The sequence below is a fragment of the Pongo abelii genome, chromosome 16 (assembly GCF_028885655.2).
Source record: "Pongo abelii isolate AG06213 chromosome 16, NHGRI_mPonAbe1-v2.0_pri, whole genome shotgun sequence".
Classification (NCBI taxonomy): Eukaryota; Metazoa; Chordata; class Mammalia; order Primates; family Hominidae; genus Pongo; species Pongo abelii.
The window spans coordinates 87110767-87134612 of record NC_072001.2 but is presented as its reverse complement, the minus strand read 5'-3'; the positions used below and the strand labels follow the sequence as shown (position 1 = coordinate 87134612).

General features: G+C 47.7%; 1 protein-coding gene across 6 annotated transcripts in view; it reads right to left on the bottom strand.

Annotated features, from left to right (window-relative positions):
* HOMER2 (homer scaffold protein 2) overlaps positions 1-23846 on the bottom strand; it is a 144605-nt gene that overhangs the window by 85727 nt on the left and 35032 nt on the right. The gene's annotated exons all lie outside the window — the stretch shown is intronic.

Below are 23846 nucleotides of genomic sequence, written 5' to 3'. Positions count from 1 at the left end.
CATGCAAATATTTAATTGCATGGATGTAGGGGGAAATGGATTTTACCTGTTACCAAGAACAGTTCCAAAGACTTCCTAAAAATTTTCATCCTAAAAACAGATTACCTACTCCAGCTCTCTTTTGGTTAGAAAACAAAAGCAAATAAAAAATAAAAACAGATTACCTAGAAGACCACGACCATGAATAACCAGCAATAAACACTTAACAAGATCCTATCTAGGTTCAGATCATAATTTTAGACTGTAACTTCCTCATCAAGCTGCATTCGTTATTCACTAGGTTAGTTTAGCCTTTAGTGGGTAGACTTGCTCCAAGAAAAAGGGCATATAAATAAATCAAACAACTGATTTTTGTAAGATGCATAAAGAACCAAATTTCACTTCTCAAAGTCAGTCTCACCTCTCACCTAGGATAGAGGAGCTTGAAACTCCCAACTTCTATGGAAATAAAGTGCTGTTTGATTTGAGAAACCAGTCCTGAAAACCACATCACAAAAGCACCTTGCCTCTCACATTTCCAACAAATGAATCCTATTACAGCCAGGAGAGCCCCAGCTACAACAAAACAGCTGCAACAACTGGCAACAAAATAAAAACTTAAAAAAAAAAAAAGCTGTCATGCATCTTTGAGACAATCAACAATGCAGATGACCATCTAAAGTGTGAATCATTGCTGGGTATGGAAAAGATTCTGATTCAAGGCCAAAAAGAGGGTGAGCAATGTGGGCTTTGGAGAGCTTACAACCCTGCTGTGTGTCAAGATTAGTATCAATACAGCCGATCACAGACCCAGCCTAACAGGCTTAACTTATTTGAGATTTATATTCGTACCATGTAATCTGAATAATGCCTTCATAGAAGTGATCGTAACATACAATCCAACAGGATCAAAGAACTAAATCATTCTGAGAACCTCTGCTGAAACCTGAGAAAAAGGACGAGGGAGAAGCTGGGAGACAGTTGGATGAGAAAGGGAAGACAAGGAAAACAGCTTAGCAGATTCCGAGCAAAAGACATCCGTAGGAGGCCAGGCACGGTGGCTCATGCCCGTAATCCCAGCACTTTGGGAGGTCAAGGCGGGTGGATCACCTGAGGTCAGGAGTTCAAGACCAGCCTGGGCAACATGGAGAAACCCCGTCTCTACTAAAAATACAAAAATTAGCCAGGTATAGTGGTACACACCTGTAATCCCAGCTACTTGGGAGGCTGAGGCAAGAGAATCACTTGAACCCGGGAGGCGGAGATTGCAGTGAGCCAAGATTGCGTCACTGCACACTCCAGCCTGGGTGACAGAGTGAGACTATCAAAAAAAAAAAAAAAAAAAATCAAAGGAAGACTCGGCTACTAGCCTCCACCCTGTTACAGGTATGCTAACACAGTTTTTGTGTTTTTTTTTTTGAGATGGAGTTTCGCTCTTGTTGCCCAGGCTGAAGTGTAGGGGCAGGATCTTGGCTCACCTCAACCACCGCCTGCTGGGCTCAAGCGATTCTCCTACCTCAGCCTCCTGAGTAGCTGGGATTACAGGCATGTGCCACCACGCCTGGCTAATTTTTTATTTTTAGTAGAGATGGGGTTTCTCCATGTTGGTCAGGCTGGTCTTGAACTCCCAACCTCAGGTGATCCGCCCGCCTTGGCCTCCCAAAGTGCTGGGATTACAGGCGTGAGCCACCACGCCCGGCCTAACACAGCTTTTCTGAGGCACATCTCTGCTTTTGGTTTTAGACTTCAAGTTGTACTCTTGAAATAAAGGCTGTTTTTCTCATGGAACTATAAAAGTCTCACAAAATGTGACCCTCTGGGTGACTTGCCTCAGGGTCGGACCACACACATAACCACCAACTTCACTCTGTGTGCTGGCTGTGTGATCTTAAACAAGTCACTCCACCTCTCTCAACTCTAGTTTATCCATAAAATGTGAAGCTTAAATGAAATACTGTATAAAGGGAGTCAATAAGTATTAGTTACCCCGGCAGAACTCACTCTTCCACAGAAACCATGTACGATACCACAAGGACCGCCTGACATGACTTGACGTCTGTACAGCATGCCACCCTGCAGCCTCAGAGGTAAGCATCCTGTGCAATCACAGAATGCACAGACAGCCAGGAAGCAGCTCTGAGATGCCATCACTGCCCCTGAAGGGAGGGTCTTCTGCCTGAAGATAAAGTAGCCTTTTCCCTGCACAGATTCTCCAGAAGTTTCCACCAAGTGTACAGAGAAACCACTGCCAATACTATAGTTGTTGGGAGGATACAGACTTGGGCCTGGCCCACAGTCATCCCACATGGACAGTCATGTGGCAGTGGAGGGGCAAATTAAGGCCAGCTAAGAATTCACTGTTTGTCCAATACAAACAGCTGATGGATGCAGCCTCTCAGCAGAAAACTTGCATTCTGGCTGGGTGTGGTGGCTCACACCTGTAATCCAAGAACTTTGGGAGGCAGAGGTGGGTAGATCACTTGAGGTCTGGAGTTTGAGACCAGCCTGGTCAACATAGTGAAACCCCGTCTCTACTAAAAATACCAAAGTTAGCTGGGTGTGGTGGTGGGCACCTGTAATCCCAGCTACTTGGGAGGCTGAGGCAGGAGAATCACTTGAACCCAGGAGGCAGAGGTTGCAGTGTGCCCTGTGTACCTCCTGCCCTGTGCACACCCCGCCTATGAGAGGTGCTCTTGGGCTCCCTCAGTTGCCCACACAGAGCCGAGACCTAGCCACTGCACTCTAGCCTGGAAGACAGAACAAGACTCTATATCAAAAAAAAAAAAAAAAGCTTGCATTCTACCACATGCTACCTTCATCCTCTTTTATGACATTTCCAGGGTTATGCCAATTTCACCAAATGCCTAAAAGGCAGTATTTGAAGCTGTACCAATTTTTGCTATGAGGACAACCTCATCCAGCACCCACAGAGTTCTGCCCTTGAGAGACAGGCCCCCTGGGGCCACAGTGTGACCAGCCTGGGCTGACACTGCCATGCTTAGTGTACTCCACTTAATTATTTAAGGCATGAGGCATTGTTTCCTTCTCAAGGCAAAGCTTTCAGAACATTTAAAATTCATGGGAGAAGCCAAGGAGTAGCTTTTTTTAGCTCCCTCCCTTGAAGCCAGTGATATGGCTTTCAATCAGGCTGTGGGATTCCAATTCCAGTTTTTCAGAATATTTCATCCTTGGTGAAGCATGCCTGCTTTAAAAAAAAAAAAAAGACCAGGCGCGGTGGCTCATGCCTATAATCCCAGCACTTTGGGAGGCCGAGGCGGGCAGATCACGAGGTCAGGAGATCAAGACCATCCTGGCCAACACTGTGAAACTCTGTCTCTACTAAAAATACAAAAAATTAGTTGGGTGTGGTGGCATGTACCTGTAGTCCCAGCTATTCAGAAGACTGATGCAGGAGAATCACTTGAACCCGAAAGGCACAGGTGGCCATGAGCCGAGATCGCGCCACTGCACTCCAGCATGGGTGACAGAGCAAGACTCCGTCTCAAAAAACAAAACAAAACTGACAGAAGAAAAAGAGAGGACACTCTCACAAAGTCAAACTCAATTAACCAGAAGTTCTGTCTCACAGGAGTCACTTTAAATTTACTGAATCTGATTCTGTTGGTGCCAAATAAAGATAGCAGCCCTAACCATCAGTAGGAACACACTGGGTGAGGGGAAGACAGGACTCATTCTACTACGAGATAAAGCTGTGCTCAAACCCAGGCCTGGGGAGTCTAATTCAGCACTCTTCTCACCCAACTCCAACCATATTATGAAAGACAGCCCAATGCTAGAGACCATCTAGGTGGACAAGCGAGGGCCTATGCAGGAGAGCTTATCCTCCTGAGTAAGATGTAGGGAAGAGGGCTGGGCGTGGTGGCTCGCGCCTGTAATCCCAGCACTTTGGGAGGCCAAGGAAGGTGGACCACTTGAGGTCAGGAGTTTTGAGACTAGCCTGGCCAACATGGCAAAACCCTGTCTCTACTAAAAATACAAAAATCAGCCAGGCGTGGTGGTGCACACCTGTAGTCCCAGCTACTTGGGAGGCTCAGGCAGGAGAATCGCTTGAACCTGGGAGCTGGAGGTTGCAGTGAGCCAAGATCACACCACTGCACTCCAGCCTGAGCCTGGGCAACACAGCAAGACTCTGTCTCAAAAAAAAAAAAAAAGAAAAAAGAAAAAAAAAGATGTGGGGAAGAGCTACCCACCACACCCCAAGGCAATGCCATACGAACAGTGTTCTCACCCTACAGAGGAGTAACTGAAGCCCCAAGACAAGCTGAGGGTGCACTCCCTAAGATGAGAATGAATGCGCTGCCTCCGGAGCCACACCCCTGAGCCTCCACAAGGGCTTCATCACTCCCGCAAAGCTCGGCCCTCAAGACAGTCTCCTTGAGGATGAGGAAAACCCAGCAACGCTCAAAGCTGTTTACTCCTCAGAACAAGATTTGGACAAAGCTTTTGGCAGCATCACAGGCCCTCTCCTCCTGCCTCCTGCCCTGTGCACACCCCAACTGTGAGAGGTGCTCTTAGTCTCCCTCAGATGCCCACACAGAGCCAAAGCTGGGCTCCCTCCCACTGATCTGAGCCCCACCGGGTGGGTCCACACAGAGCAAGCTCCCCACCACAAATGGCAGTTGGTAATCTACAGGGGGGCGGCTCTCTCCTCCCCATGCCCTCACTGTCAGCTCAAGTTGTCCCTTCTCTAGGCTAAGTATGCCCAAGTCCTTTAAACAGGTGGTGCTAATCTCCTTTGGATCAAGGACCCTTTGAAAATCTGATTTAAAAAAAAAAAAAAACTATGGACACCCTCCCCAGAAAAGCACACATTTATCTACAACTCTCCATAGGACGGGCAGGGGTGTTCAGAGACCCCACATCCCACATTAAGAACCCTTCCTTGAGATAAGGTCTTGCTCTGTCATCCAGGATGGAGTGCAGTGGTGCAATCATGGCTCACCGCAGCCTTGACCTCCCGGGCTCAAGGAGTTCTCCTGTCTCAGCCTCCTGAGTAGCTGGGACTACAGGTGCATGCCACCACGCCCAGCTAATAAAAAAAAAAAAAAGACTGGTAGGGAGGAGGTCTCACTATGTCACCCCAGGCTGATCTCGAACTTGCGGCTTCAAGCAATCCTCCCACCTCAGCCTCCCAAAGTGCTAGGTTTACAGGTGTGAGCCACTGCACCCAGCCAAGAACCTCGCCTTCTCATCATTCTCACAGAAACATGCCCAGACCCCTCCTGCTCTGCATTCTCTCCTCCAAATGTCCTTCCACACATCTATACTTAGGGGACCTCTGGTGCCCAGAACCAAACGCAGGGTTCTAGATGGGAGTGGGGCAGGCCCACTGCCTCCTTTCCTACAGGGCCTTCACACTTCACTAAGGTCTTCAGAGTTTTAGGCAGCATCCCGGCAACCACATCACCAGGGCTGACTCACAGGGAGCTCACCTTCCACTCGAAATCCCCAAGTCTCTCTCACACTCACAAAAGACCCGCCCCACTCCCCATGCCCAAGACATGAATAGGTGCCATCACTCTACCTTGGGAAGGGGTGGACACCACACTTCCCTGCCACCCAGCAACACGCAGGGTCCTCCCTGCCCTGGATGTTCCCAAATCTGAGCCGGTCCTTCCCGCTCCCTATCCTCCCACACTCACGGGAAAGCCTTCTGGAAATCAGCAGGCCTCAGCATCCCTGGCCAGAACACTCCCTTCACTTTCATGCCTTACTGGAAACCAGTGAGTCCCTGAGAGCAACACTCCCCACCGTCCCCCACATATGCAGAATAGAAAGGGAGGGGGGAGGGTATCCTGGTGGCCCCCATCACGCGGTCCCTCTGTGCCCTGGAGGCGAGGTCATTCAGCCACCTGCTCCCACCCACCTTCGCCTGCCTCCACGTTACTTTCTGCCACCCACCAAGGGCTTCAGCTCCTCTTCTGGCCCAGCCTCCTCTTCTGCCCACCACCTGTCACCATACACAGGGATAACCCTCAACACCCTGGACTCATTTCCTCAGCCTCTTCCACTCCAGTGCCTCCTTCCCCATGCTCCTTTAGTGACCCTCACCCACAGCCATACCCTGGAATCCTCCATCACCTTAAAACATGAGCTGCAGATCCCTTGCTTCCTGCCCACACCGCCCATCCTCCCAGCTCCCCACACATGCATTTCCCATCTTGCAGAGACCTCCAGGCCACTGATTTACTTCCCCTCTCCACCAGCCACCTCCTGGCCTCCCTTTCTTCCTGGGAGGGCCCATATCCATCCCATGGTCTCTCATGGTTACCAATCCCCAGTGGATCCTGCCCCCTGCCTGGCCGAACCCCAGCCTGATGCCTTCTGCCATCTGCTTCCTCCACACCCACACCCACGCCACTGGGCAAGGTCAAAACAGGGTGGACAAGTTTCACTTTAAATTCATGTTCTCTGACCTCAAACTGTCACTCTGCAGTGGCCGACAGGCCTGTGTTTCTCTGGTAGGCTTGCCGCCCACTCCCGGAAAACAATTTCACATCACCTTCTCCTCCAGCTTCCCAAACTCTGTCCCCCACTCCCGCTGTCTGCTGACGACCCTGCCTCATACTTCAGATGGAAAAGAGGAGCCACAGATGGGAACTCTGTCTTCCCACCACACCAATCCCGCCTGCATCTCCGTCACGGTGGCCTCCTTCCCTGGGGCTCTGAACTGCAGCCTCTCATCTTCTCAAGGCCTGGGCTCCTCTGCCCTCCACCTTCAACTGGGCAGCACTCCCCTCACACCTCACCCGCTGCATCTCCTGCCTTCAATGCTTCTCTCCGCACCTGCGCCCTCTCATGCTATGGTCCTATTTCTCTGCTCCCTTAACAGTGAACTTCTTCAAAACGTGGTCCACACAACCCTGCTCCCCAGCCTCGCACTCACCTTCCAACCCACCTGGCTCCGGGACCCATCTCAGCAGTGCTCAAACCAATGCCCAAACTCTCCTGCTTAGGACACTTCTCCACTGGCCACCCTGAGGCCACCACACCTCACTGGCCACTCCTCCTCTATCTTCTCTGCTGGCTCTTCCTCCTCGATGGCCACCTAAAGGATGGCTGTTACACGCTCAATCCTGAGCCCTCTCCTTCTCCGCCTGCCCTCCCTCCCTGGGTGACCTCACTAGCCTTCTCCCAGCTGACCTCTCAGCTGAGCCCCAGATTCATACAATTACCTGCCTCCTCCCCAGCTCCACCTCCACTCACCCGCTCAACCTGAACCTGGTGATACTGAATTTGACTCCCACACCCCCATCCTAACTTGCTCCTCTTCCAGACTTCCCCACATCTCCTAGTGGCATAACCTAAAAACCAAAGGGGTCTTCTTTATTCCCTCCCTCTCCCTCACCCCTTATGCCATATCTCATCCATCTGAAGGTTCTTACAAATCCATCTGCAAGCCTTCTGTAGAACCCACCCACTTTTGTGTCCTCTGCGACCTTCTCAGCCTCAGCCAGCAACCGCTTTGACCTGGAGACCTTCGATGGGTCTCCTTGCTTCCTTCGACTGTTGTCCCCTTCCACTGCATCCCCCACAGAGCAGAAGTGTACTCTTCTTAAATCTGAAGAAGGATCATGCTGCAGCCCTACTAAAACCTTTCACTCTTATTGAATCATACTGCCCATCAAATAAAACCGCCAGTCCATGCCTCAGCTCAATTTCGTCCTCACGTACATCTTTCTCCAATCTGAGACAGGGTGCCCTCCCCTCACTTGCTGCAATCCTGCCCTGCTGGTCTGACTTCAGTCTCTCAAACATTCCAGACATCCCCCTCCTACTTGCAGTCTTTGCACCTGTTCTTTCCTCCACCTAGAACGCTCTGCTCCGTTTCTGCACATGCGGTAGCAGCCTAAATGTCACCACCTCTTCAGAGGGGCATCTCACAACCACACATTCTAAAGTCGGTCTCAGCCCTTGCTTCTTTCCCTCTGGCACTAAGCACAACCTGCAGTTATTTTATTTGTGGATCCATTTACAGGTTGTGTTTTCAGGGGAGGGGCCAGGGACAGGTGGAGCTGTCTCCCTCACTAGAATGTAAATTCCACACAGAGAGGGATGGTGTCTGTTTTGCTCACCATTGATTACATGTTGAAATGATACTATTTTTGGTATATTGGATTAAAATTTTAATTTCACTTGTTTCTTGTCACTCTTTTAATGTGGATACTAGAAAACTTAAAATTACATACATGGTTCTCCTATTTCTTTTTTTTGTTTGTTTTTGAGACAGAGTCTTGCTCTGTAGCCCAGACTGGACTGCAATGGTGCGATCTCAGCTCGCTGCAACCTCCGTCTCCCAGGTTCAAGCGATCCTCCCACCTCAACCTCACAAGTAGCTGGGACTGTAGGTGCACGCCACTGTGCCTAGCTAATTTTTGTATTATTATTATTATTTTTTTTGGAGATGGGGTTTCTCCATGAACTCCTGAGCTCAAGTGATCTGCCTGCCTTGGCCTCCCAAAGTGTGTGAGGTGTGAGCCACCATGCCCGACCAGCTCTCCTATTTCTATTAGACAGAGCTGGTCTGGAAGGCAAGGGTGGGGCAGTCACAGATTATAACAGATTATAACTTCATGTTATAATTAAATGTTTTATGTGCTAAACAATATAGAGGGGCCTGGACCAAACATATTCAGGGTACACACAAGACTGTTAGGTTGGGTTAGGTTATAGCAGGCTTGAAATATCCAACTAATGAGGATGAAGTCATGAATCATCACTACTTAGCTCATGTCAAATATCCATGACATGTGCACACTTGAAGGCCAACATTGGGATGACAGAGGATGTGTTTCAACATAGGCATACAGCAAATATCCTGCTGCCCCTCCCAACTCCAATGGGTTCCCAGGCCACTGTGAATGACATACAGTGTAGACATTCTTCTCTGCATAAGACTTCATGCTCTCACCTTCAGCTTTCCCCTTCTCAAACTTAGTGAATGAGACTCAGTGACAGAAACTTGGATTTTGTTATGGTTTGGTTTCTCTGACTCTGGGCTGCTGCTGGACTGAGTGGGCTGAGGGACAGTGATGTGCAGAAGCAATCAGCCCATATTCCCTGAGTTCCATGAGACACATGTTAAGTCAGAGAGTTGGGAGGGACACAGATAAGCCGCCCCCACACTGCCTCTGCCCTCCAGGTCAGCACATTAATGTTCGTTCCCTCCAAGAGATTATTCGCTCCCATGGAGCAAGAAAATCCACTTCTCACAGAGGTTAATAAACTTACAGATCTCATTACTCAACGAGGTCATGCTGGTGAGAATTTTAATGCATTTTTCAGAAAGGGTCTGGAAGAATTATTAACAACAGAACAATGACTGGCAACTCAGAGAAGTGAGGGCAAAGAGGTGACCGATGGAGACAGAGCAGGCTCCCCCTCCTCCCACATGGGGTGCCCAGGGCTGTGGATGGCAAAGCACTCCGAGTCCGATCAGGGTGGCTGTCCCTGTGCACCCACCTTCTGGGTCTGGGACTGCTTGCATCTGTTCTTACTCCCTGGTTGCTTGGCTTGGCACACCATCTACCAGTGGCCACTGGCAGCTTTACAAAGTCACAGTCTTCAATCTTCAACCGGTCCCTGAAGGCTGTTCCCTAGTCAGTATTTGCCTCAGCTCACTCCTCGCCCCAACCCTACAACCAGCTTTATCAACCCATTTTCCTTCTTGGTCTGCCCTCCGGTTCTCAGACCAATCCCTTATCTCACACAGAGAAGAAAATGCCAGCTCAGCTGGGCATGGTGGCTCATGCCTGTAATCCAACACTCGGCCCAGAGGCCGAGGTGGGTGGATCACCTGAGGTCAGGAGTTTGAGACCAGCATGGCTAACATGGCGAAACCCCGTCTCTACTAAAAAAATACAAAAATTAACCGGGTGTGGTGGTACACACCTGTAATCCCAGCTACTCAGGAGGCTGAGACAGAATTGCCTGAACCCAGGAGGCGGAGGTTGCAGTAAGTTGAGATCGCGCCACTGCACTCCAGCCTGGGCGACAGAGCAAGACACCGTCCCCCCGAAAAAAAGAAAATGCCAGCTGATCAAGCTCCTATGTCCCTCTTCTGGCCACAGCCTCAAAATGCCTCTTGCCTGGTCTCCAAGGACGATGCACTTCTCTTCAGGTCTTCCTCTAGTTGCCTCCTGCCTCCAACATCACTGCCTCTCATCCTTCTCTAAGATATTCAATCTCCCCTTTTCTTTCCTCTATACCTGCATCTTGCCTGGTCTCCGAGGACGATGCACTTCTCTTCAGGTCTTCCTCTAGTTGCCTCCTGCCTCCAACATCACTGCCTCTCATCCTTCTCTAAGATATTCAATCTCCCCTTTTCTTTACCCTCAGACTCCCAACATCCTCAACTTATGAAACAAACATCAGTGGTCATTCTACCCTGACTCAGTTTGAAGCTCCCTTCATCATCAGCTAGACTTCTCCGCCCGCCCTCACATACCCACTTATTAAATGCATTTTGCCTGCAAATGGATTTGTGTTTTCACATTTGGCTGAGGCTGCTCTCAAACTCCCTCAGTGCCCTAACACTCCCGCTCCCACAGGGGTACTTAACAGTCTCAGTCCCCCGCCTCCTCTAAGCTTTCTGAGGCCTCTGACCCTGTTGAGGATGCTCCCCTTTTCAGCCTCCTCTCCCCTGGCTTCTGCAATCCCTCTCTCCTCCAGCCTTCCTCTGAGTCTCATCACCTCTCGGGCTCATTCACCGGTTTCTTTTCCTTCCCTCCAATTGCAGGTCCTGGCCAGAGTTCCATCTTTATCCTTCTTGACTTTCCTTCTCCTTAGGAGGTCAAATCCATCTTAGAGGTGATGGCTCCCAAATCTGTATCTCTGACTCTATCTGAACTGTTGAGTGTTAGAGCTGAATTCATACTTGCTATGGATAGCCCGGACAAGTGGAAAGTCACCATATCTGCCCAAAATGAAACTCTCATTTTCCCCAAAAGAACTGCATCTCCTCCTACGTTCCCAATCTCAGTCAACATCACCACTATCAGCCGCACAGCCTAGAAACATACACGTCAATGGTAATTCAGCCTCTCACATTCTCTCATCCTAACAACCAAGAGTGGAGTCCATTCACCACATGACTCTCATGGGAGCTTTGGTCTCCAGAAAGTGCATCTTAAGAACAGGAATTTTGGCCAGGCACAGTGGCTCACGCCTGTAATCCCAGCACTTTGGGAGGGCAAGGTGGGCAGATCACTTGCGGCTAGAAGTTTGAGACCAGCCTGGCCAACATAGCAAAACCCCGTCTCTACTAAAAATACAAAAAAAATTAGCCAGGTGTGGTGGTGCAAACCTGTAGTCCCAGCTACTTGGGGGGCTGAGGCAGGAGGATTGCTTGAACCTAGGAGGCAGAGGTTGCAGTGAGCTGAGACTGCACCACTGCACTGCGGCCTGGGCGAAAGAGCAAGACTCTGTCTCAACAACAACAAAAAAAAGAACATGAATTTTGCTCTCAGATATGCTCAAGCTTGGTTTCCAACTCTGCCACGTCCTGACTGACAGCTTTCGTAGGCTACTGGATATCTTAAGCCCAGTTTCTTCAACTGTGAAAATGGGGAGGTTGTCCAAATGTCCATCAACGATAGACTGGATTAAGAAAATGTGGCACATATACACCACAGAATACTATGCAGCAATAAAAAAGGATGAGTTCATGTCCTTTGTAGGGACATGAATGAAGCTAAAAACCATCATTCTGAGCAAACTATTGCAAGGACAGAAAACCAAACACCGCATGTTCTCACTCGTAAGTGGGAATTGAACAATGAGAACACTTGGAGACAGGGTGGGGAACATCACGCACTGGGGCCTGTTGTGGGGTAGGGGGAGCGGGGAGGGATAGCATTAGGAGATATACCTAATGTAAATGACGAGTTAATGCGTGCAGCACACCAACATGGCACATGTATACATATGTAACAAAGCTGCACATTGTGCACATGTACCCTAGAACTTAAAGTACAATTTAAAAAAGAAAAAGAAAACGGGGAGGTTGTTGTGAGAGTTAAATGAGATATTGCATAGACAGCACTCTGCATAGTGACTCCAACCTACCAAGTTCTCATTAAATGATAGCTTAATTGTGTCCTCATTTAGTAACTATATATGAAAGAACTGCAAGGCGGGAGGATTGCTCAGGAGATCAAGACCAGCCTGGGCAACATAGTGCAACCCTATCTCTACAAAACATAAAAAATTAGCTGTGCATGGGCTGGGCATGGTGGGTCATGCCTGTAATCCCAGCACTTTGGGAGGCCAAGGCAGGCGGATCACGAGGTCAGGAGATCGAGACCATCCTGGCTAACACAGTGAAACCCCGTCTCTACTAAAAACATAAAAAATTAGCCAGGTGCCTGGCTGGTGCCTGTAGTCCCAGCTACTCAGGAGGCTGCGGCAGGAGAATGGCGTGAACCCAAGAGGTGGAGCTTGCAGTAAGCTGAGATGCACTCTAGCCTGGGTGACAGAGGGAGACTCCGTCTGAAAAAAAAAAAAAAAAATTAGCTGTGCATGGTGGCATGTGCCTGTGGCCCCAGCTACTCAGGAGGTTGAGGTGGGAGGACCGCTTGTGCCCAGAGGTCAAGGCTGCAGTGAGCTATGATTGCACTGCACTGGAGTGTACTCCCTGAGTGACAGAGCAAGACCCTGTTCCAAAAAAAAAAAAAAAATCTAACTCTCACCCCCAGGGAGGAGTCTGGAATCTTCCATATGTTTTTCTCTTTTACAGTATTACATACAATCCTAGAAGCTGCCTCAGATCCATTACAGAGCAAGGCAAGGTTTACATTATATAAATCTGCTGTATCAGCTTTCTCTCTCTATCCCCTCAGTTCTTGCCTGGAGTGTGACCAGTTCCTATGAGGTCTCTTTCCTTCCAATCTCCATACTACCCTTCATTACTATCTCTAAAATAATTTTCCTGGCTGGGTACAGTGGCTCACACCTGTAATCCCAGCACTTTGGGAGGCCGAAGCAGGCAGATCACTTCAGATCAGGCGTTCAAGACCAGCCTGGCCAACATGGTGAAACCCCTCTCTACTAAAAATACAAAAATTAGCTGGGTGTGGTGGTGCACACCTGTAATCCCAGCTACTCAGGAGGCTGAGGTGCAAGAATCGCTTGAACCGGGAGGCAGAGGCTGCAGTGAGCCAAGTTCACACCACTGCACTCTAGACTGGGCGACAGAATGAGAGTCTGTCTCAAAAAAAAAAAGTCCTAAAACAAGCATTATTCTTCTCTTCAAAACTGAAAATGTTCCCTTACTGCCTACAGACTGAAGTCCATACAGTATAGTGCACTCCTGCCTCCCACCCCAAGTCACCTCTTCCTCTCCAAGCCCACTGCTTGATGCCCAGGTCAGGCCTCATTCTTCAACACCAGGACAAGCTGCTCCCCTGACCTCCAGCCTCACCTATGGCTGGCTCCCTGCCACTCACAGGATTAACTCCCAACACCTTAGCCCAAAGGTCTCTCCTTCATGCCTATACCTTCCCAAGCCTTTCTCCACATTCACCTTCTACTCCACATTCTTTTCCATCTCCATGCCTATTATTAATAGCTAATGTAAATCAACATGTGTGTTTCATTCAATCCTTACAACAACCCTACAACATTGGTATAATACTATTATTATTCTCATTTCACAGATGAAGAAATGGAAGCTCAAAGAAGGTCAGTACATTGCTCCAGTCACACAGGCAGTGAATGGCCAGGCAAAGACTGGGTCCAAGGTCCCTGTTCTTGACCCGCATACTTCACTACTTCCCTTGGGCAACACTCTCTGCCTAAATGCCCTGTTCCTCATTTTGTCTGCCTGAGAAACTCCTCTTCATCCTTCAAGATTTAGCTTGGATGTCACCTCCTTCAGGAAGTCTTCTCTAACTTCGTACAGAGTTAAGCATCTATCTACGTTCATATTTCAATAACAGGCTTATTTCATTGCCCTAATTACCTGCTCACCAGCCATCTCCCTCAGGAAGGCAGGGACTCTGTCTTATGACCTGTCTTCCTGAGTCTAGCCCAGAGAAGGTTCTCAACATTCAGGTGATGGTCATTGGCCAAAGGATCAAGAAAGGTAAAAGAGCTGACGAACCGATGAAGGGTGATCAGAAAGGAATTCAGATCCATACGAGTAAGGATGGGAGTCCAGAGACGTACAGGGACCCTGAAACTACTGACTAGTCCACATGGCCCCTGGTACAACATCCTCCAATGCCCATCCATTGGGCAGTGTTTACTTGATGTCCAACTTCTCCACTACCCTGTAAGCATCCTAGAGCCACCGATGTCCATCACTGTGTTCCGAGCACCCACGACAATACCTGACACAGGTAGGTCACTGTTGAATGAATGAGCGAATGCATATACAAATAAGCAATGAAGGGCTCCCTGACCAGCAACACAAATCCCTAGTCTGATGCCACAATGGGGAGAAACCACTTAACTTTGTCCACACTTCCACCTCCCTGTAAAAGCAACTGGTTGGCAGACTGGTTTTCCTGTTGATATACATGGGTCAGCTCACTCTCCTGGCCTTCCCGATCCTCTGGCTGGCGACATTCCTCCACCCACACCACCTGAGAGGCTTAGCAATATGAGGCGACATTTCACAGGGCAAGCCTCAGATTACCTGAGTCACCTGATGACTGGAAGCCAACTCTGGCACTGCTCAGGACTGGGAGCAGAGTGACTGGGTCGTCTGGAAGGCAGCCACACAGTGGCTGAAGACTCAGAGAGTGTCCAAGGGGATTAAGGATGAGGGAATGGAAGCACATGTCATCCCCAACCACCTAACTCCAGACGGTGCCCAAAGGGCCAACTTCCCACCCAAAGAAGAAATGATGGCTGTGGTAATGATAATGATGATAAACTTGGCCATCATTTATTATTTATGTGTCCGGCATTGTGCTAAATGCTTTATACACATTTTCTACTTAATCACCTCAATCATTTAATAGATGAGGACAGTGAAGCTTAGAAAGAGAAAATATGTCATCTAAGCTCACACAGCCAGTGAGGATGAGGAGGGCTGGGGCTTGAGCTGTATGTGTTTAACCATCCTTCGCAGCCCCCACAACCAACGGTGCTCCATGACAATGCAGCTAAGACAGCTGAGTCTACGCTAAGTCCACTTAGAGGAGTTAGAGAGCTCTTCCTCATACCAAGTGAGCTGAAATATGCCTTGATGCCACCTCCACTGGGAGCTCCTTTTCCTTGTCTTTGGAGCATCCTGGAAGAGGCTCCATTCCTTTTCCCCATGAGGACCCTCTCTGTCACCAGCTCCCACAGGACATAAGCCAAAACAACTCTCCTTTTTTCCATTTATCTAAAAACTCCAATTAAAAGCTTTCCCAATTAGAGATCCCAAAAGGGATCCATTGCCCAGGCAGTGGGGTCTGCAATATTCCTCACTCATCAGGTCCCTATGGATACTGCCCACCCCATAACCCACAGAGAAGATTACCCCCAGAACAAAAGGAGGACTAAAGGCAGGCTGGACTTGGCCTGCCCCTCACTGGTGATCTGGACAGAGATTTCCCAAGGCAGGGCAAAGAAAGGGGCCTCCTAGAGCCCCTGCATAGCTGGGACCCACCCTCACTTCGGCCCTCCTTTGACTGGGAGCCACTTGTGTACTCAAGAGCTTCTTTTTAATACACAACTCTCACCCTGACTCCTCTGGCTGGTGGCAAAGCCTCATCCTAAGCTTGTCTGCACAGGGATGGGGACTCTACCATCTCCAGTTCCTCAGAGGAATAATAATAAGACTATCAACCAGGCTTATGAATAAAAATGTTTTTTTTTAAATCTCTCTAGTCTTTGACAAATGTCTAAATGTGTTCCCCACAAGCATATTTTTATTCTAACAAGCTAATTTGAAATATAATTTAAATAAATTCTACCAGAATGATACCATATGACTAACAGCACCCCGGTGGTAGAACTACTGGAGTCTTCATCATGCATTCAGAGGCTCCCATCCTGCCGTTCTTCCCACACAAAACGCACCCCGCTAGGAAACTGGATCATGATGCCAGCTCTCACCTCCAAACCTATAAATACGACTTGGGGGCAGCCTCTGTGCGCAATACCTAGAAAATGCAGACACATAACAAGCAGTGCTTAAAAGACCAGTGGATCAAAACCAATGCAAATTAGAAGCTTTTTGCCCCAATTCCTCACAATGCTTCTTTTTGCTCAATTTATTTTCACCCTGGGGGGAAAAAACAAAGTCTAACTCTCAAGATCTATGAAGTCAGGACTTGACACACCACAGATTTCTAACATTCAGAAAAATGCCTTTTCTCTATTGTAAATATGCTATTTGACTGCTGTTCACGTTTGACAAAGGTGAAGAAAGTTTTTCTTGTCAAACGGAAAAGGGGTCCCTGCCCTCAGCCCCACCTCGTGCATCAAAGGGAAGTTCTTTATCCAAAGGTTTTAGATGTTTGTGCAGGCTGTGGTGACATTTCAGTGGATTTGCCCAGGGTTTTTTTTTTTTTTAATTTTTAATTTCCCTTCATACTAAAGCAGGAAATATAATGTCCTTCCTTTTGTATACATCCCTGCCAACCGGCTCACTGGGGGAATTCTCTTTGAAGGAGGGGTGTGATATACACCAAAGAACCTTCAAAGCAGAAGGGGGCCTTCGAGGTATGGGCATGGGTGCTTCCTGCTTGCAAAGAGCCTTCTCATCCAAGTCTTAAAGCAGAATTACTCGGCCCTGATATTTCCAAACAAGGAGAAACAATTTGAGCAGCTGGGTCTCGGTCCACCAACCACCCTTAGCAACAACGATGAATCCTTGATGTTCTTACCAAGATTCACTAAGGAGCCGTGACTCACCCAAATGACACAGGCACTGCAAATTACCCAGTGTTAATGGTGATCTTGGTCTCCTCTACCATTTCTTTCCTTCAGTAATTCATTTAAAGCAAACAACTGCTTTAAGAAATTGCTAAAACATCTTTAAAAAAAAAAAAAAAAGAGCCTGTCTTGTTCCAGAAAGGATTTAAATAGGTTTACAAAGATGTATAAGATTTAGCAAAATGACAAATTAGAAGTAGGTGTGGATTTAAATGATGAGGTATTTTTATAGTTATTGGCATGTAAAGATGTCCACTCAAGATATTTTAAGTTGGAAAAATTATGTTACAAGACAGATGTATAAAATGATTGCATTTTGTTAAAAATAGACTTGCTCTATGTAGACATACATCTAGACACACACAGACATATATACGTGGAAAAAAGTACAAAGGCAGACATTGAAATGTTGATGGAGGTTATCCCTAAGTCGTGGGATGACAAGTAATTTTCACTTCCTTCTTTATGCTGTTATTTTTCAGTATAAACATGTAGTTTTTTTATAATTAGAAAAAAGCAAAGCTATTTTCCTTTCGTTAAAAAAAAAAGAAAAAGAAAAAGAAAAAAAGTCGTAGATGGCCAGGCGCAGTGGCTGACGCCTGTAATCCCAGCACTTTGGGAGGCCAAGGCAGGCAAATCACGAGGTCAGGAGATCAAGACCATCCTGGCTAACAGGGTGAAATCTCATCTCGACTAAAAATACAAAAAATTAGCTGGGCGTGGTGGCAGGCGCCTGTAGTCCCAGCTACTCGGGAGGCTAAGGTAGGAGAATCGCTTGAACCCAAGAGGCGGAGGTTGCAGCGAGCCGAAATCGCACCATTGCACTCCAGCATGGGCAACAGAGCGAGACTCTGTCTCAAAAAAATTAAAAAAAAAAAAAAAAGTGGTAGATGATAAAGGGTAAAGACAAAACAGGGTAGGGCCATCACACTGAGCTAGAAATAAAGGTAATGGATGAGGTCTGATAAATCTGCTAAGGGTCAACACACATTTAACTCTAAGTTCCTCAGGAGCCATTCCAGAAAAGAAACCTAATAATTTACACAAATCGCTGAGTCTATTTGACAAAAATAAACCATGTGCTCTGCTCAGCGTCCCACTTCAGCAGAATTACTCGGCCCTGATATTTCCAGGGAACTGTGCGAGCAGCAAACATGCTTTTATTCTTTCCTAACAACTCTTGGACCAGAAACTTCAGGGCAGTTTCCAACAAGAATGATGGCATCTTCCCAAAGTAAAAGTCAACCCAAAGACTGGTCTGGCCATTGCTACCTCCCTGACCTCGTCACCTTCGTGCTCTCTCTGGCTCACTCTGCTCCAGCCATACTAGCTTCCTTAGTATTTCTTGAACAAGCCAGGCATGCCCCTGCCTCAGGGCCTTTACACCTGCTGTTCACACTATTCACACTGCCAGGAACACTTCCCTCAGACACCTCTATGGCTCACTCTCCTCCTTCTTTCAGCTCTTTAATGCTTCCTTCTCAGTGAAGTCTTCTCACTGGATCCCCATCTAAAATCTCTACCCTACTGCAACATCCTCTAGTCCCCTTCCTTATCCTATTGTTATCTAATAAGCTGTGTAACTTTATTAAAAAAAAAAACAAAGTCAACCGAAAGAGAATATTCATTCACACCTATTTACACACTCATTCAATATCTACTTACTTAGTGCCTACTCCATTCCAAATTCTGTGTATTCTTCCAGTTCAGACACTAAGGGGGATGGCTCTGTAACCATCAGTGTACCACAGCATCTGTCCTCCCCACAATGTACCACAGCATCTTTCCTCAATTCCCCAAATAGATGGGCACCCCTCCACCACCACCTGTGACACCCAATGGACCATAACATTGTGTTTACTGTCACAGCATTTCACATATAAAGCTGGTACTTGTGTACGTAGTTTATCTCCCTTTTTAAAATATAAGCTCCCCAAGGGCAGGAACTAACTAGTGGGTCTGCTCATCTCTGGATCCCTACAGCACTTGCCAACTGCCTTACCAATGTACAGACTGAAGGAACATTAGAAAGTGAAGTTTAACAAACCCACAGGACCAAGAGAAGACAAACTCACCTCAACATATCTGAGGGACTGTATCTATTGTAGTCAACTCAAACCCCAAAGAACAGCCCTATAATTTGTTGGAACTACAGAGTCTGGCGTGATTCAGGGGGAATGGAAAATTAAAGAAGGAATGAATGAACATCAAAGGAAAGTAAATCGGTATAGAGTACCAAAAGGCAGCCCGAGGTATTAGATAACCAAGATTGTGGCACCCGTACATGGCAAGGTAATCTTGGCTGAACAAAATAAGTTAGTGTAAAATGAAGCCAAACAGTAATACAGTAGATCTTAGATCTTATTTGTAAACACTGACAAAATCAGCTAAAAGTCACAACAGCAGACAAGCTGGCTTTTCTGTTAGTCTTTTGAAGGAGAGTAAAAAGGTAATTTACAACTCCAGTACTCAAATGACAGCAGACAGCCCGAAAATTAACCCACGTCACAATAAAAGCTAAATGGCTTGCTTTAATGTTAAAGCTGCATCCAAATGTGATCTCTTTCTCTCTTGGCCCTTGCAACTCCCAATTAAGCAAGATATATAAAAGTTAATCCAAAAATTATCACAACTTCCAGGCCAGCATCCAAGCAAGGCTGCCCACAACATTCAAGCATTAACTCAATCAAAAATTATTTACTGGACGCCAGGCACTGTGCTAGGTGTTGGAATACACTGGTGAAAAAGATAAGGCCCTATCCTTTTGGGACGCTACTGGGGGAAGACAGATTATAAACAAGTAAATAACACCTGCATGCTTACTGGCATGCTGTGGTGAGCAATTATAGGAAACAAAGGTAGGGCTGGGGCCCAGCACTTTGGGAGGCTCAGGTGGGCAGATCATTTGAGGCCAAGAGTTCAAGACCAGCCAGGCCAACATGGTAAAACCCTGCCTCTACTAAAAATACAAAAGAATTAGCTGGGTGTGGCCAGGCGTGGTGGCTGATGCCTGTAATCCCAGCACTTTGGGAGCCCGAGGCGGGCGAATCATGAGGTCAGGAGATTGAGACCATCCTGGCTAACACGGTGAAACCCCGTCTCTACTAAAAATACAAAAAATTAGCTGGGTGTGGTGGTGGGTGCCTGTAGTCCCAGCTACTTGGGAGGCTGAGGCAGGAGAATGGCGTGAACCCGGGAGACGGAGCTTGCAGTGAGCCAAGATCGCGCCACTGCACTCCAGCCTGGGCGACAGAGCGAGACTCCGTCTCAAAAAAAAAAAGAATTAGCTGGGTGTGATGGCTCATGCCTATAATCCCAGCTACTCAGGAAGCTGAGGTATGAGAATCGCTTAAACCCGGGAGGCAGCGGTTGCAGTGAGCAGAGACCATGCCACTGCACTCCAGCCTGGGTGACAGAGCAAGACTCTGTCTCAAAAAAAAAAAAAAAAAGAAAAAGAAAAAAGAAAAGGGGCTGGGTTAGACAGTTCTGGAGGTGGGTGCTCTAAACAGGATGGCAGGAAAGACCTTGAACGGGTGACCCTGAGGCCAAAGTCTGAAAGGAAAGAGGAAGGTAAGAGAATTCCAGGCAGAGGAAACAGCAAGTGCAAGGATCTCAGGTAAGGCAAGAAAAGGAAAGGAGATCTATGTTAGCAGAACACAGTGAGGGGCACAGCAGCACGGCAGGGGGAGCTGCACCAGCGCCTGGTCAGCGGGAGGTATTTAAAAAGGGGAATGACATGATCTGATTTATGATTTTAAAAGCTGGTCACTTAGGCTCCTGTGTGAAAAATGGACTGCAGACAACCCAGAGTGGATACTGGGGGGCCTGTTACGAAGGAGGTGATGGTGGCTAGAGTGGGAACTATGGCTATGGGGTGAGGTGAATGCACTCCAGATATATCCCGGAAGTAGAACGCACAGGACAAACTGATAGCCTGCATGTGAGAGGTGGGGAAGAGGACTCAAGGATGACTCTTGGCAAATGAGTGCATGGTAGGGCCACTGACTGGGATGGGGAAGACGGAAGGAAGGTGAGAACTGGAAGGCATATCGAGAGCTCCATGTATTGACGAGAGTCAGAAGCTCCGAGAAAGATCTGAGCTAGAAATTCAAGTGTGGGCATCACGGGCATATCGATGGCATTTGAAGCCATGGGAAGGTGAGGAGGAGTTGCGGGTGGGACGGTATTACCTAGGAAGACAGTGTGGACAGAGAAAAGGAACCAGGACCAGTCCCTGGGCAACCCCATGATTAGGAGTAAGAAGAAAAGCAGGGAAACAGTGGGGCCAGAGGAGCTGAGAGGGGTGTTGTTTTGAGGAGAGGGAGTGGTCATTTGTGAGGAATGCTGCTGAGAGAGAGGTGAAGTGAGGTGAGGCAGAGATCTGGCAACCCCCTGGCCACCCAAGACCCTGGCAGTTTTGGTGCAGAGGTGAGGCAGAAGCAAGACTGTAGAGTATGGAGAGTGAACAAATGGCAGGAGAAAGTGAATGGAGCCAGTGGGTTTGGATGTATCTTCTGAGGTGTTTTCAGGCGAAGAAGAGCAAAGAAGTGAAACAGGAGAGGGATGTAGGAGGGAGGGAGAGCTCCTTTTTAAGATGAGAGAAACTAAAGCTATGCTATCCAATATGGTGGCCACTAGCTACATGTGGCTATTTAAATTTAGATTAAGTTAAAAATTCAGGTCCTCAGTCTCAACAACCACATTTCAAGTGTCCAATAACCACATGTGCTGGTGGCTGCCACGCAGATACAGAACATTTCCAGCAGTGCAGAAAGTTCTGTTGGACAGATGTATGCTCCTATAGTGATGGAGAAGACCCCGGAGAGAAAGGTGGTTAGGAAGGAGAGACAATCTCTGAAAAGATTGGAAGAGGAAGGGATGGAATGGAGGCTACCCCAGAAGAAGGGGCCCCTAGTAGGAAGAGACGAGGGACTGGTCATCCAGCACAGCAGGCAGGTAGGAGAAGGTAGCAGCAGCTGCATACTAGACTAGGTGGTGGCAAAATGAAGACATTCCCTTGGTCAAAGGTGCCTATCTTGTCAACTGAAAGGGAAGCCACGGGTGTGCATAGGAAGGGGAGAGGTCTGGAAAGGGGAATAGGTATGAAATAGTTGCCTTAGGGAGTAAGAACACTAACTCACTGGAGAGACCACACTTAACACAGAACACTTTGCAGAAGAGAAGTGGGAAATGGTAGTGAACATTTGAGGGAGGAGAAGCATCTCAAGTGGGGGGAGGTAAACTCAAATAGTTTGGTTTTTCTTCCCCTTAAATCCTAGTCCTGTCTACACAGCAGAGCCATGACGAAGCTGTAGGATCGCAGCAAGGTTTTCTACTAGCTGCCCTTTCAAAAAGTTCTTCCCCCTCCATCCTACACAACTCTCAGAAAGGATGACATTGGTTCTATTTTCAGTTAAAACGGCTCCCTCCACCCTCCTGTCTGAACTGCTTCCCCAGCCCTTAGCTGCATCTCAATTTACGACCATGGCTTGTATTTTCACATAAATAATAGAAGACATGGATCTATTAAAAATGGCAGAGGTAGGTAGGAGTTACAAACCAGCCTTTACCTACGAGAAGTGAGTAATATATACATTTATTGAATGATGTTAAAATTACATGAAAGACATATTCTGTGTTTAAACAAAATCCCCAAGCGTCTCCTCCCTGCTTCTCCACAAACAAAAATTATTTTTTGACATTTTCTTTAAGGTTTTATAAGTAAACATTTTCATTTCCACAGAACTATTTGATCTCAACCACAGAGTTTCAGTACTTGTTTTTGATCACACAAGTATGGTGGATTGGTTTTGTGTTGGCCAGGGGGAGGGAGGGCCAGAAAGAGAGTTAAAATTACCAGATCCCTTTTATCTTCCATCCTGAGACCTTACATTTGCCAACTCCTTTTTCCCTGTACATTTTTTTAAAGTATGAAATCTGAGAACCTCAAAGACTCCCACTGCTCAAAGATCAGCCTTTTCACAGTCCACTGAGGACTCACTGGAAATGTTACAGAAATACGGCCTGCTAACTTGGGTGCCTCTGGGTAAAATCACCGACAGTTGCTGTTCATGTGAAATCTCCTAAATGTAAGCAAACTTCTTCAGCCCTCGCTGCTCATCGCGCCTCCTCCTCTCTGTCACTCACCTCTGTCATGTCCAGTTCATGTTGGCCCACAGCCCTCACACTTCCGTTCCTCAAAATTCCTCTTGGCCTGCCTCTGATCCCCTCACACACTCTGCAGCTCCCATGGCTAAGACTCACCAGGCAAAATGACTCCAGAAACTTAACCTGGAGTACGGTGCAAGAAAGCCACTGACCCAGGGGGGCTGAGCCAGGGCACCAGGACAATCTTGCTCCTTCCACTGCACTCTTGCCTTCCCAGGCCCCACCCATCCCAAACAGGAAAGCAAGATCTCTAGACCCTCGGAGCAGAAGCATTTGAGTCCTGCGAAGGGCTGTTGGAAGAATGCTGGGTTCAGCAGCAGGGAACAGAGAGATTTAGGAACTCTGGTTCACTTACCCACCTCCATGCCCACATGTCAGGGAGTGGCAAGGCCACCCCTGCTACACAAATGTTCATCAGCTACACAACCTGGGGGAAGTCACCGAACCACTTTGGGCCTCAGTTTCCTCATCTGTAAAGTGGACACAAGTGTCCCCTGAATACGTATGGCAAACCATCAACGTGTGCCCAAATAGGGTGAGCAGATGTAAGGAGTTATTGTGCTATTAGCACAGTGGCTCCCAGACTCGCAGAGCCTACTGCTCAGAGAGACGCCGAGGGGAAAGCTTAAATTACTTTATATACTCAGAAGCATTAGTCACTTCGACAGAGTATTTCAACTTCCCTCCTGAGCATCTACTCAGTTGTTTCAAAGACTGAAGCCTCATCTAGGTTCCTTATAGACTTCCATCATCTTCAGCATCTCAAAGCAGATCCAAAGTCCACTATTCCTACGCTGGAGGTTTAT